General features: G+C 40.2%; 1 protein-coding gene across 1 annotated transcript in view; it reads right to left on the bottom strand.

Moving 5' to 3' along the window:
• Positions 1 to 12979, bottom strand: part of TSPAN4 (tetraspanin 4) — a 420715-nt gene that overhangs the window by 268042 nt on the left and 139694 nt on the right. The window contains exon 3 of the mRNA XM_058026126.1: positions 3128 to 3209. The gene's annotated coding sequence lies outside the window, so the exon portion shown is untranslated. The remainder of the gene's footprint in view (positions 1 to 3127; positions 3210 to 12979) is intronic.

Below are 12979 nucleotides of genomic sequence, written 5' to 3'. Positions count from 1 at the left end.
GCCCCAGCTCATGGGCTCAGGAAGGCATTTTTGAGGCATTTGTCTCACACAATGCAGCTCTCCCCTTGGTTGAAGTGCACATAGATAAGCAGCAAGAAACTCTTGATTTGCAAATATTTTCCCTGGTTCCAGATTCCTGGTCCTTTGCATTCGCAATTTGGGCTAAAAATCAGAGTTTCACCTTCAGGACTTCCATTGCCATTTAGAGCTGGAAAAGGGCTTCTCAGAGTGAGATTTTTTTCACTTCTTATTGATTACTGCTGTCAAAGGAGCCTGTAGGTTTTCTCCATCCTGTCAGCCCTAAGGTGTTTAGTATGGCAAACCAGCCTCCTTGTCAGCAGTGAGACGAGAAGCAGGAAGAGCTAAAGAAAAACAAACGCTGGCAGGGAAAGCGAAGCATTATTCCTCTCCACAACAACTCCATTCCTAACATCAGGCAAGCAGGTAGAAAGCCTCTTCATGGCACAAAGATCCTTTTAAATCCCTCAGAATCTACAACCTGACAGCTTCTGGTCTAGACTCCTTGTCTGTGTGCAAGTACTACACTGACACAGGCAGCCTTTCCCCCTCTTTGTGTCAGGAAAGGAGCACCACAGTGTGCCACTTCTCCACAAGGTCATCTCCTTGTCTGCACAGCAGAAGTGACTATTCTGGTTAAATCTCACCTCCCAGTGACAGCACATTGAGATAACAATTCACACTACCTGATTTCCATGGTGAAATGCTACCTGGGAGACTCACATTTCTTTTGTATGAAATACAAACACTTACTATATGTATAATCAAACCCATTCACTGTCAGCCCAAACAGATGCCCCCAGCACTCATTCACCACGTTTGCCCAAAAAGCCCTACACAGAAAGAGGTCTGTAAAGACCCCCTTAAAGACTCAATCTAAGAAATTTCTGCAGAGCAATAGAAATTTTTTTTCCCTGCACACTTTATTCAGTAGTGCTGTGCACAATGCTGTAAGGATGAGCAAGTAAACATGGTCTTAAGAGTTGTATCCTCCAAATCATACAGTCATCCTGTGTGAATATTTACAGTAAAAAAGAAAACAAAGCCTCCCACTCTTCTTCAAACCTTGCCTGGAAGCTCTGCAGAGTTAAATATATAACAATACAATATCAACAAAATCACTAACAATGCATAAAATTGGGTCAGTCCAACTGCTGAAGGTTTATGCTTGCTGCATCTCCTTGGCCTAAATCTGTAATTCAGTTTGAGAGTTGAAAGCAAAGTTGTTCAAGGTTTGACACAGTAATTCAGTAAATAAAAGAAAAAACCCTAGTCCAATTAAAGACTATATAAGTGGGAAAATTATGGCCACACTACCAACAACTACACTACCTGCTCCATTTAATTGCAAAACCTACATAGACAGAAAGGCCCTTTTGAGGGGCCCATGTAACAACAGGTTCTTTAGTTTTCACAGACAAAATGAAGGGAGAAAAAGTAACAAAAAGAGTTATTTTCTAGCATAAATCACTGAGATTTTATTCATTCAATTTGATTGACACAGGGTAAGGTTAACAATATAGAACAGATCTTAATTCCACTAGTAATTTAACATGGAAGTTATAGTTTCAAAGATACACATCAGAAACAAAGAAAATACATTTAAAAAAAGTGGGGAGGAAACCCACACAACCAAAATAAAGAAACAAACAAACCCCAAACACTATAAAACAAAAGCAATTCAAGACCTAGAGACATAGGAATAGGAGGAGAAAAATTACTGAAAAGCAAGCAATGCAAAACTTCCTAAGAGCCACCACCCTTTTTCGGGTGTGAGATTAATCAAGTCAAAAGTTGATACCAATTAACATCAATGGACTGCAATTCCACTTCACACTATGGCCCTTGATCAAATCCTCAATTTACCTGTGCTGCAGAAGTCCACAAACCTACATGGACTTAAATAAACACCTGCAATTCCCAGTGAAAAGGGACACCATGTCATGGTGATTGTTTCTCTGAGTGTCTTCAGTGACTTGCAAACAGTGAGGACTTGCTATTTGCTATCACATGTACTTTCTTTTAAACTGAAAGCCAGAAATTATTTTTCTTTCTGGATTTCTGACAAAATCTGACTTTCCTCAGGTTGGGACTGGTCACTCTGTCACCTGTAACCGTTTAAAGGAATCCAAAATAGGAAGTATTTAAATAAAATAAAGGGAAAATACTGAGCCTGTATTGAAAAGCTTCACCACTTCAGATATATCCACTTGGAAGTTATTACAGTGTTTTATTTCCAGCTTTAGTCTTCCAGAAGATTCAGAAATATTTTTCCCTACAGGGCTTTCAAAGGGACTGAACATAAACACCAATGCATCATCTTCCTTTCTGTCTACTTCAGGAGCTGCACTCTGTGAGATTATCCCAAATATATCTCAGTCTCTCAGCCATTTGTTGCTGGGTGATCAACTATATAGGTGCAGCAACTCTGTCAGGTGCTGCAGCACCTCTTTTTATAATCTGTTTATCTGTTCCTTTCCTTCCCACAGTGTGTTCTTCTACACCTTCACTGTTTTCATAACATGATTTCAAGGATTGGACCTGGGTTTTTTGCCTATTCAAAATACCTATGCTGTGCAAAAAAATTCAGATTTGGAGGAAAGAATGAAGATTGGCAGATTTCATGCATGACTTCGGGTTTTATTTATTATTTCAAATTTTTTTTCTCGAACAGTGAATTCTCATAATATATCAGCATTTGTCATAAATCAAACAAGAAAAATAGTGATCTGAGTATGAAGGAATACAGTTGTTCTCAGAATTCAGGTAAACAACAGCCACATCATATGAAGTTAATTTGCCAGTAAGAAAAACAGAGAGGATCCTGGGCTAATAATTCAATTCCCACTTCAGTCCCCTCACACAAAGGGCTCAGTACAATGTCTTTCCAGGCCACCACATCCCAGGGGAAAGAAGGAATCACAACCCACATTAGCAGTAAGCAGCATCTCCTGGTACCAGTCTGATCCATTATATTAACTGTACTACTTTCTGCAGATTGCCATTTCTGTTCTCTACAAAGCCATCCACTGAGGCCTGCAGCTGAAATGTAATTATCTACTCAGAAAGTTATTTCAAATCAATAAATAGATCACAACTGCTCACGTACCTGATGGAGGAACAGGAGTTCAGAGCACTTGATGTGATCTCAGCTGACAAGGCGGCCTCTCTGCAGCCAGCACACTGGGGACCTGCAAAACAAGGCCGGGGTGTCAGAAGCTGCACATCTTTTAAAAAACACAAGGAAAAAAACCTCTTTCTAACCGTGCCTTTGAGAAGGACAAAAGAGACCCCCCTCATTAACTATGCTAAACCCACTGGATTGGAACCTAATAGAGAAAATCCTGGCAAGGTGGGACTGTAAAGGATGGTGCACGAAACCTCAGCTTGGCTCCTGAAATTGCCAGAATGACAACACCAACCAATAGCAGCAGCAGCAGAGCAAGGGGAGACATCACTTTCTTTCTAAAGCTGGGGGGATGATGTTCCTCACTCTCAATAGGATTTAAGCTCCTTTCTCCCATGGGCACTTCTGAACATCACACACAGCATGTTTCCACTTAGCCCTGTTCAAGCACTTCATTAGAACAGGGCAGCATTATCAGCTTCTTTGCATAGTCTGAATCCTATTAAACACTGGATGAGATATGAGCACTTCATCCCATTAAACACTGGATCAGATATGAGCACTTCATGGACTTGAGACTCAAAAAACATGTACATAAATTCTACACATCCAGAATATATAATGTATAAATCCAATACTGGGGGTGGGGGCAGGTGGGGAAGTTCATTGAAAAACAAAATACAAGAAACTGAAAAGAAAAATTTTAAATTAGCTTTCTAAAATCAAAATATTTTCATACAACACAGAGCATTAGCATCTCTGTCCTGCATACTATCTTGGTTTTAAAGGAAGTTATACTTCTGATTTTTTTTGTATAACCACAGAAACTATGTTTTCATTTATAGCTTTAAAACAAAGCAGAGTTCACCCGAAAATCTCATGGATACAGAAATTGAAAAGATTTTATAAAACTTATTAAATTAAAAAAAAAAAAAAGAACCCCATTAGTAGAACAGCAACAGGCATCATTAGTGGGACAATACTGTACAAAAGAATGAAGTAACTGTGCATAGCACTGGACAATACAAGGCAGATGTAAATTAAACCTCCATCTCAGATCAGGTCATTGCCCACATGATGCCCTGTATTAAAACTTAACTTCGCAGAATCTCAGGCTGGTTGAGGTAGGAAGGGAGCCCTGGAAGACATCTGATCCAACTGTCTGCTTCAAGCACGGGCACTCCAGAGCAGGTTGCCCAGAATTATATCAGACAGCTTTTAAAGATCTCCAGCCACAAGGCTGCACAACCTCTCTGGGCAGCCTGTGCCAGCAGCCAGTCACCCTCACAGCAAGAGTATTTTCCTGATGTTCACACAGAACTTCCTCTGTTTCAGTCTGTGCTTCTGTTCCTGTCACTGGGCATCACTGAAAAGAGCCTCACTCCTATCTTCTTTGTACCCTCCCTTCAGCTATTTGTACATATTGATAAGATTCCCCCTGAGTCTTCTCCTCTAAAAGCTGAATAGTCCCAGTTCTCTCATCTCAGCCGTTCTCCATTACTCATCTCTGTGGCACTTCACTTCCATCATGATGAGACTCACATACAAATGCACACTGCTTCCCCACTGCACATGAAGTCTCATCAAAGCCCACAGGACACTTGGCAAGTGCAAATGTTAGACCCCCTTCCAAAGCAAAGTGCTTGGGAATCAACACCCCAATAACTTCCTACCAGCAGATTTTAGTAAAAAGGTGACAGGGTGACACTTCCCTTCTTCCAGGAGCCCAGAGAACTTGAGAAGAAATTATTTACCAAGTGCTGTGGCTCTATTCGTGCTTCTCATCCCCCGCCACCCCAATTAAAGACTGACTGAAAGGTTTTGAAGGCAAGGCTTTTAAGCAAAGAATGTTATAAATAGAATAACAAGTGTTTTTATGCCAATGCAGAGACTTCCATAGTTATTAAGACAGAATTAGTATACTTGAAGAAACAAAAACCACTAGGAATGGACAATTAAGAGTACAGATTAATCCTTAAAGACAAGATGCCTAAAGACCTAACAAAGGAAATTTCATTTCCTTTTGGAAAGGGAAACAAAATCTTGTGAAACAAAAAAACAAAGACTTACAAAGACTCTGGAAAGGAGATAGGATCAAATGAAATGCAATTTAAAAAAAAAAAAAAAAAAAAAAACAGAAAATTGGGACATTTAGTGACTACAAGAAAATGGTCTGGGAGGAAATGAGGTGCAGTGCAAAGGACCAAACTAATCTCAAAGATGTTGCAAAAGCAGGGGAAAAAATCAAGGAGGAAGATATGACTTTGAGGGGAAGATATGAGTGACATCGTATGGGTACTGAAAAAAAATATCTTCACCAAAGTGAAAGCCATCAAAAGGCATGGGATGCCATCAACTGCAGGGACATGGAGCAAAGATTGCCCCATTGATCCCTATTGAAATCACAAGATTTTGTTCCCTTTCCCGAAAGGAAACAGCCTGACTAAAACCAGCGAGATCAGAGAGATCTAACTCTTTCAAAAGGCCTGCAAGGCGTTTGATGCTTCTTTTACCAGCAAGCTTTCCCTGCTTTTGGTTGAATCTTATCCAGAAAGGTGAACTTCAAACACCTTTTTCAAGTGAAGAGGATGACACTGGAGGATGCCCTTTATTCAACCAGACTCACTCCACAGGAACAAACAGAGATGTTCAGCACTCCTAGCCTCTACTTCATGACTTAAAAAAAAACATGCATGGTCTAATTACTGAATAAATGAAACAGATTAATTAGATTAGACAGAAGAAATAAGGCCATTCCTTCCCATTTAAGCACACATTCAGTACAGGAGATGTACCAAGAAGGAAAAAAAAAATCTATTGCATATATTAAACAATTCAAGTACAGAACTAGAAGATCTTTCAGGAAAGAAGTAAGTCTAGCTGGGAAAGGAGACTATGAACTACTGATTGCATCAATGTGTCCCTACCCACTTGTGAACACTTCTGCTGCCTAGAACAGCATTACTGTGTCAGGCACGGAGCCTGAAATGCCATGCAAAGTACAAAATCTGCTCTCCCTCATAATGTCTTTTATCCAAATCACATCCATACCAAAGGAATAGATTATTCACAACTGGGAAAATGCATCCAAAGTCTATTTCCCAGCAGCTTTTAAGAGAGGACTTCATAGAAGTGAGGCATGAATGCAAATGATCTTGGGAGAGTGCTATGTAATAAAAAGGATCTCATTGGGACAAATGTGTCTTTATTTTTGTTTCCAGCTTATTAGAAAGAAGAACATCCCACATTTCTTCCAGTTTCAAAATCCAAAAGCAACAAAACCAACAAAAATTTGAGTAAACTTATAGGTGAATTCTTTCTACAATGTTTCTGCTTTGTTTCCAAGCCAAGAAAGTGCTTGTATGTGTACTTGATCTAATTTGATTTATAGCATTAGAGAGAGAGAGAATTTGCTTGACCTAATGAACTCTCCTAGAGATCAGCACGACTTCAACTCTTTTGCTGTAAATCCTTCCTCATTTTAGCACAGCGTTCTACATATAAAATACAACTGACCAGACACATAGCCCAGAAATCAATTCTGAACTTTTGCCTGAAGCCAAGGAGAAGCTCTTTTGCTCACCTAACGAAACATATCTATGGGCAAAAACACTAAAATCTAAAACTTAATTAATTATAAAATTATGATAAATAAAATTAATAGCATAGAAACCATTATTAAAATCTAAAATAGATTTCTTCCTTTTTCATTAATCTTTTTGGTTTATGAACTTAATTTTTTCATGCCTGCCAGAAAACTAGATAACAAGGAATGTCAGCATCCATTTTGTTGAGAGTGTCTAAAACCATACTGACCCCATCAAAACACTGATTACAAACTTCTTCTTTTACCTTTTTCATTTAACTCTCAAAGGATAAAAACTCGAGGTCTCTTTGTTGTCATAATCCAGAACTCTGCTAGCCCAAGACTGCGGCTGTTGATTTTTCACTGAGGTCAGTTCACATTATTGCACTGAACAAGTTTAAGGCCAGTGCAACTTCAGGCTTACTTGACATCAGTCACACTGTGACTTTTCAAACTCTTGCTACAGAAGCTCCCTTCAACAAAAAAATTAAGCAACACAACACTTCTGAGCTTGTGATTGTGTATTCAGCCTAACTAGTCCCAGTTAAAGCAAAAGAGGTCTAATGTCAAAAAAATATTCCTGTCCCCTTCTTTGCTTGGTGTTCATTTAAATTCTGCCTGTCCTGGAAGCAGGAAAGTGCTGTAGATGTTTTGAAAGATTAAATGAGAGTTGATTCAAAAGCACTGCAGTCAATACTTTCTTTAATCAAATAAAATAATATCCTAGGAACATATATAGTGGATTTTTTGTATGAAAGTCTCAATAGCATTCTTAAAAATGCATACCTAGTGCTGACACTGAAACATATCCAATCATCTTAGTATCATAAATAATTACTTTGCAAGCTTCATGAAAAGGCACATTCCTTGCTCTTCTGCAGCCATTCCAACTGATACAAAGAGCTCAGTTTTCAGGGGGAAGAAAAAAATATCACAAACATAAACCAGATATCTGAAGGTCAGTGGTTGTATGGCCAATGTTAAACAGATTAGATTAAATAAATTATATTTTCATCATGTCCTAAGTGCCACAAACAGGGCAGTCTGTGTCCTGGGAGGGAAGACATCTCTAGCTCAAGACCTCCGTGCCTTGGTACACAGGGTTCAGCCTTGGCTGAAATTTGGGATTAAGAGCAGGTCTGACTCAACTGCCAAGGACAGCCAGGCAGCTGAAAGGAGTGGGGAACCCTCCAAATGCAGATTAGAAAATACGTGTGAGCCACAGTCCCTGCCCTTCCAGCTGGAGAGCTCTAATGAGCATAATCTTTGTGGCTGGGTCCCACCTGTGAGTGTGTTTTTAAGCAAGGAGAATCACATCACATCACCCACACAGACCCACTGGACACATCAGCCACTCATTACCTCTTCATCTCCCCTGATGTGTGAAACTCCTTACCAAAAGAAGCCTTGTCAGAAAACAATTTTTTCAAAAACAGTGGCACACTGAAGACTCTATTTTTCACCAGGACTCAAAATCAGTACATCTTCCAATCCTTCGTGAAACATTTCTTTTCAGCATTATTAATTGCATTGTTTTCATTTCAAGGGAGAAATGATTGACAAAATGCTTTACCACCAATAAAGAATCACTAATTCTGACATTTATGTGGAAAAAGTGACTATCAAAAGAGTCATTTTGGTGTAAGAATTTGACAGCTCATTGACAACAGCCCTCCCCACCCTGCCGTGTCCGTGGAAGAGCCCTGATGGTGCTGTCTGCTGCCTTAAGACAGCATCATCTATAATGCCTACTACCAAAAGGCAATTTAAAGCCTGGGATATCAAAAGTCAATTGAATCTGGAATTTCTCAATGCATGGCCTCCTGTAGCTGATTTTTGCCTTCTCTATATATCCTCATCTCACTATTTGCAGAGATCCTCAGGGATCACATTGCTCTGCATCTCCTGAAGCAACAGAGCAGAAAGAGAAAAGGACTGAATTGTCTGTCTTTCTTTCCCTTGACAGAAATAACTCTACTCCTGACAGGCTGCACGGTAGCAGAATGCTGCAGTCAACTATCTGATAAGAGAAGGCAGGAATGATGAGCTTCACAGCCTCCCAAATCCAACACAGACATCTAAATATGTTATCCCTTGCACTGCATATTAGCTTGGCACAGAATTTTTTTGTGTCAATGCTGTATACAGATTGTTCACGAGTAAATAAGATTAGAGGCCAAGGCTGGGAAAGCTCATTCCCCAAATAATAAATTCCAGCAGCTCAAACAGAGATCAGTACCATGGAGAATAGGACAGTACTGATTGACGAGAAGTCACCCAGCTTCACCCTAGAGCAACTCATGTAGCTGAGGTATTCCAGAGAATAAATCCCTATCTGATCTTCTCATATTTTCTCATCAGATATAATTTAGCAGCAAGTATGCCTAAACTGTCCAGAAGCCAGCACAGTCTGAGGAAAACAAAACCTTATATCAGGCTTCTGAAGGTTGCAGGACCAGATACAGAAATGAGACTGCAAGGAAGTGAGGATATTTCTCCTGTCCTCAGAGACCCAGCAGACTGCAGAAAAATGACAAAGGTCTTTCACAATGCATTTCAACTTCAGCACGTGAAATCAGAAAGATTACAAAATGTCAAGGCAATTCAATCTTTTGCTTTTGCTTACAAAGAGCAAGCCATTTATCTAAAGCACATTTGAGGGGCTTTGATCTTATCTGATTCTTAGGAGACATTTAAAATAACAGGACAAGGAAAGTAAATTCTGTACTCCAGCATATGACTGCAGAGAGCAGGGACAGTTATGCAGGTGAGAATAAGGACAAAATTAGTGTAGGATCACACCTGCCCTCCTCCCTAGCTTCCACTGACAACTGAACTATTGTGGTTCATCCCTAACAGCAGCAGTGGCAAGGACAAAATTACCAGGAATTCACTGATTGTCAGTCTCCCAATATCCAGCACTGCTGCTGGCAGCAGTTTTCAGGGAATTCCTCAAACAAGGCACTGAAATGGAAGAGTTCTGATGCTTTCTGCTTGTGCCTGGGGACACCTGTGGCTGGGCTCTGCTCAGCAAGACTGGTGATCAAGACTTCATCCTGTCCCAGCTATGCCTGCTTCAGTTGGGCTTTCTTTGCTCTGGGACGAGACAGAAGCATTTAAAACACAGAAAATTTTGACCCAAGGTTGAAAGCACTTTTTTCAATGCTCTTCCACTACCATGCTAGAAATGAACACATTCTTTTCTGCAAAGACACACAACACTCAAAACACTGAGGTAAATTCAAACAAAGGTTTTATAATTTTCCTGACTTCCATAAAGTTTTTCTGGTCTCAGGCTGGCATTTTCAGTGTTAGAAAAAAATAATGGGGGGAAAGAATCCCTGCCAAGAACAACCAAAGCCCTGGTAAGTGAGAAGATACTCATCTCAGGAATAACACATTTATTGGCTATGGAGCTGTAATGAAGCTCAAACCCTTGGGCCTTGCCTTGTTCACAAAATCTTGTGCCTGACCCTCTGCCTCCCTGCCCCAGCCTTGGACCTGCCCCATCTCCAAGCACTGGATCACTGCCTTTTGGGCCATGGACACTGCTGGGCCATTCAGGCAAGTACACAACCTTATCTGTATATTTCAGTTTTCTAAGCCTTAAAAGCTCCTGGAGGAAGGAAAAAAAAAGCCTCCTCCCTCCCAGCTCCTGTATAACCTGTCATACAACCTTAGAGAAGTATAAAAAGCTTCCAGCACAAGTCTAACATGCAGCCATCCATTCTGCAAGATGATCCCTTTTCAGCTGGGCTGTTCAGTAGCAATATTTCCAATGCTTTCCTCTTTGCCACAAAGTAAATCATTCAAAATTCTGTAACAAACCCACAGCAGCTAAATTGCCCACCTACCTTTCTCTGCTATCTAATTTGCATTAATTACATTCAGCTTAATGGAAGCAATTATTTTATTAGTACAAACTGGTGGTCATGTACACACTCCTGTTGAAATATTTTGGGTTGGACACAGACCAGTTACCTGCTGAATTGCAGGGCACCTGATCACAAAGTTATGAAAAGTTAAACAGAAAACTCTCTAGACAGTACATAGCTTATGTTTTCAAAAAGCTGTGAGCCAGAGGAATGAAACTCAGAGGGTTGACATATCCAGGTTTGAAACACTCACCCTTCCATTAAATGAGTTTAACTGGTGCAGAAATCAGTAAATTATTCCCCACTATTCCCACCAATATTAATAGGTGACTGCTACTGATATGTACATTGTAGGGGACAGGCTGAGAACCCCGCTGCACTGAGAGCTGCGTACTCATGCTCATACAGCATTTTAACAAGCACACATCTGGATGGCATCCACAAGGAGGAAGAAGGCTGGCCTATGTGTCTTTCTTGAATTTAAGACACTTCAGGTACCTGTCTAAGGACACTTCACTGAAGTTAATGAACTTTGTCTGGGAATTATTTTAAATAATGCCTTTAAATATACATTTCTCCCACCTTGTAAAGACAACTGTGCCTGGAAAGTTTATGGAGACAGACACAGTTTAAAAACACCCTCTTGAAAAATACCTCATGTGTTCTCATGTGCAGAACAGAGACAACACTGAAAGCAATGGAAAGCTGAGACTTTATCTGGCTGGAATTCAGAGTGCCACCAAAGAGAATGGCCATTCTTAGGGATCACACAGGATTGGTCCAAAAAAAATGCACTTCAAATGTGAAGGTTCCCATGGAAAGGCCAAGATATTTAACAAGATCCTCAGCTGACCTCCAGAGAATTTATAATCAGATCACAAGACACAGCCTTAACCTATTTACAAGCAGAAGAAATCCACATGTGATGCTGATGCTCCCACCACCCTCCCACAGGGATGGATCACAGCACACAATGTGCAGAGCTGCTATGGGCCTCCTGAGGCACCTGACAAATCTATGGCAAATACATCTAGAACTCATTTTTTAGAGGGCTGCAAGTCAGCTGAGGATGAAATGAGAAGGGACTGACAAAGTTTAAAAGACCAATTCATGGGTCTTGCTCTGCAAAGCAGCTGCTCACAGCTCACTGGTAATTTCTCATTAGCACTGAGTGTTTGCTCTCTGGGAGCACTCAGTCATTTTGTACCACACATGAAAGTCCCAGCCCAATACCAAAGGGCTGCCTTTCCTTATTTTTTTCCTCCTCCTCTTAATTAAAATTATTTCTCGGAATTAGCAGGCCCTCGCCTGTTTGTTTTAAACAGCAACTTCTTTACATTCCCACTAAAATTATAGAAATATATGGAGCTTAAGTGCCATTCTGCACAGAGGGTGCTGAAAAATTAAAATCTTTTTCTTCATTGGAATGAGTCCAAAATATTGTCATGCCAACTGTGGTTCTAAAGATACAGGCAAGATAAATTGAACAACATAATCTACACTTTAAAAAACTAGAGATATATCTGACTCCCAGATAACTGACTAACAAATCACTGACAATCAGAGAAATTAAGGCCAGAATATGGAAATTTCTTCTCTCACTTCCTATCACCTTCACCAGCACATCTTTTAATGATCCCAGCTTTTCATTTTACAGGATATTAAAAAAAAAGCAAAGGCAGACAATTCAAAATTTATGAGGAGCCAGGCGACCCTATTGAGTGCCACGTTTCTTGTTTCATTCGTCATGCCACTGGCAAAAATTAGGTTTGCAGTCTTCCTCACTTAACAGCCCTATGTATCTTGCATTCGTCTCCCTGTCTAGCAGCTTTTAATACCATTTACCAACATTTATTTCTTCTCAGATGCCTTTCTCCCTCCAGGGTTCTCAGTACAGCCTTATGGGAACTCAGGAAAATACATTTTCTACCATTTATGTTCCCAGCTCCTCAGGGCAAGGCACTGCACTAACCCTCCTTAGGCAGAAGAGGACCAGGAGGGACACTTTCCACTACAGGCTAAAAAGGCTGCTATTTAAACCTGGATGCTTACAGAAGTGACTTGCTGGTACCACCAGAGGCTCAGGAACAAAAAATGAAAGGGTAGTCAAAGCCAAGTTTTTTTTTCTGTACAGGAGAGTTGCACACAGGAATCAGGCCAGAAGGGTTGGGGTTTAAAATATAATGACAGTATAAAAATGCAAAAGTGCTTTTTCTTGGCAGGTATTTGTTTCTCATTCCCTGGGTTCTCTGTATATGTTCTACAGCATTTAAATCTAGCTGTTGAAGCCTCAAAAGCACAAAGGTACCTAATACAAAATTCCAAACAAGTTCCTCTAAGAAATGCCTCAAAGCCATTTGACTGAAGGAAGAA

The sequence above is a fragment of the Melospiza georgiana genome, chromosome 6 (genome assembly GCF_028018845.1).
Source record: "Melospiza georgiana isolate bMelGeo1 chromosome 6, bMelGeo1.pri, whole genome shotgun sequence".
In the NCBI taxonomy this organism is placed as follows: Eukaryota; Metazoa; Chordata; class Aves; order Passeriformes; family Passerellidae; genus Melospiza; species Melospiza georgiana.
The sequence above is the reverse complement of the archived record's forward strand: the minus strand, read 5'-3'. Positions and strand labels throughout refer to the sequence as shown.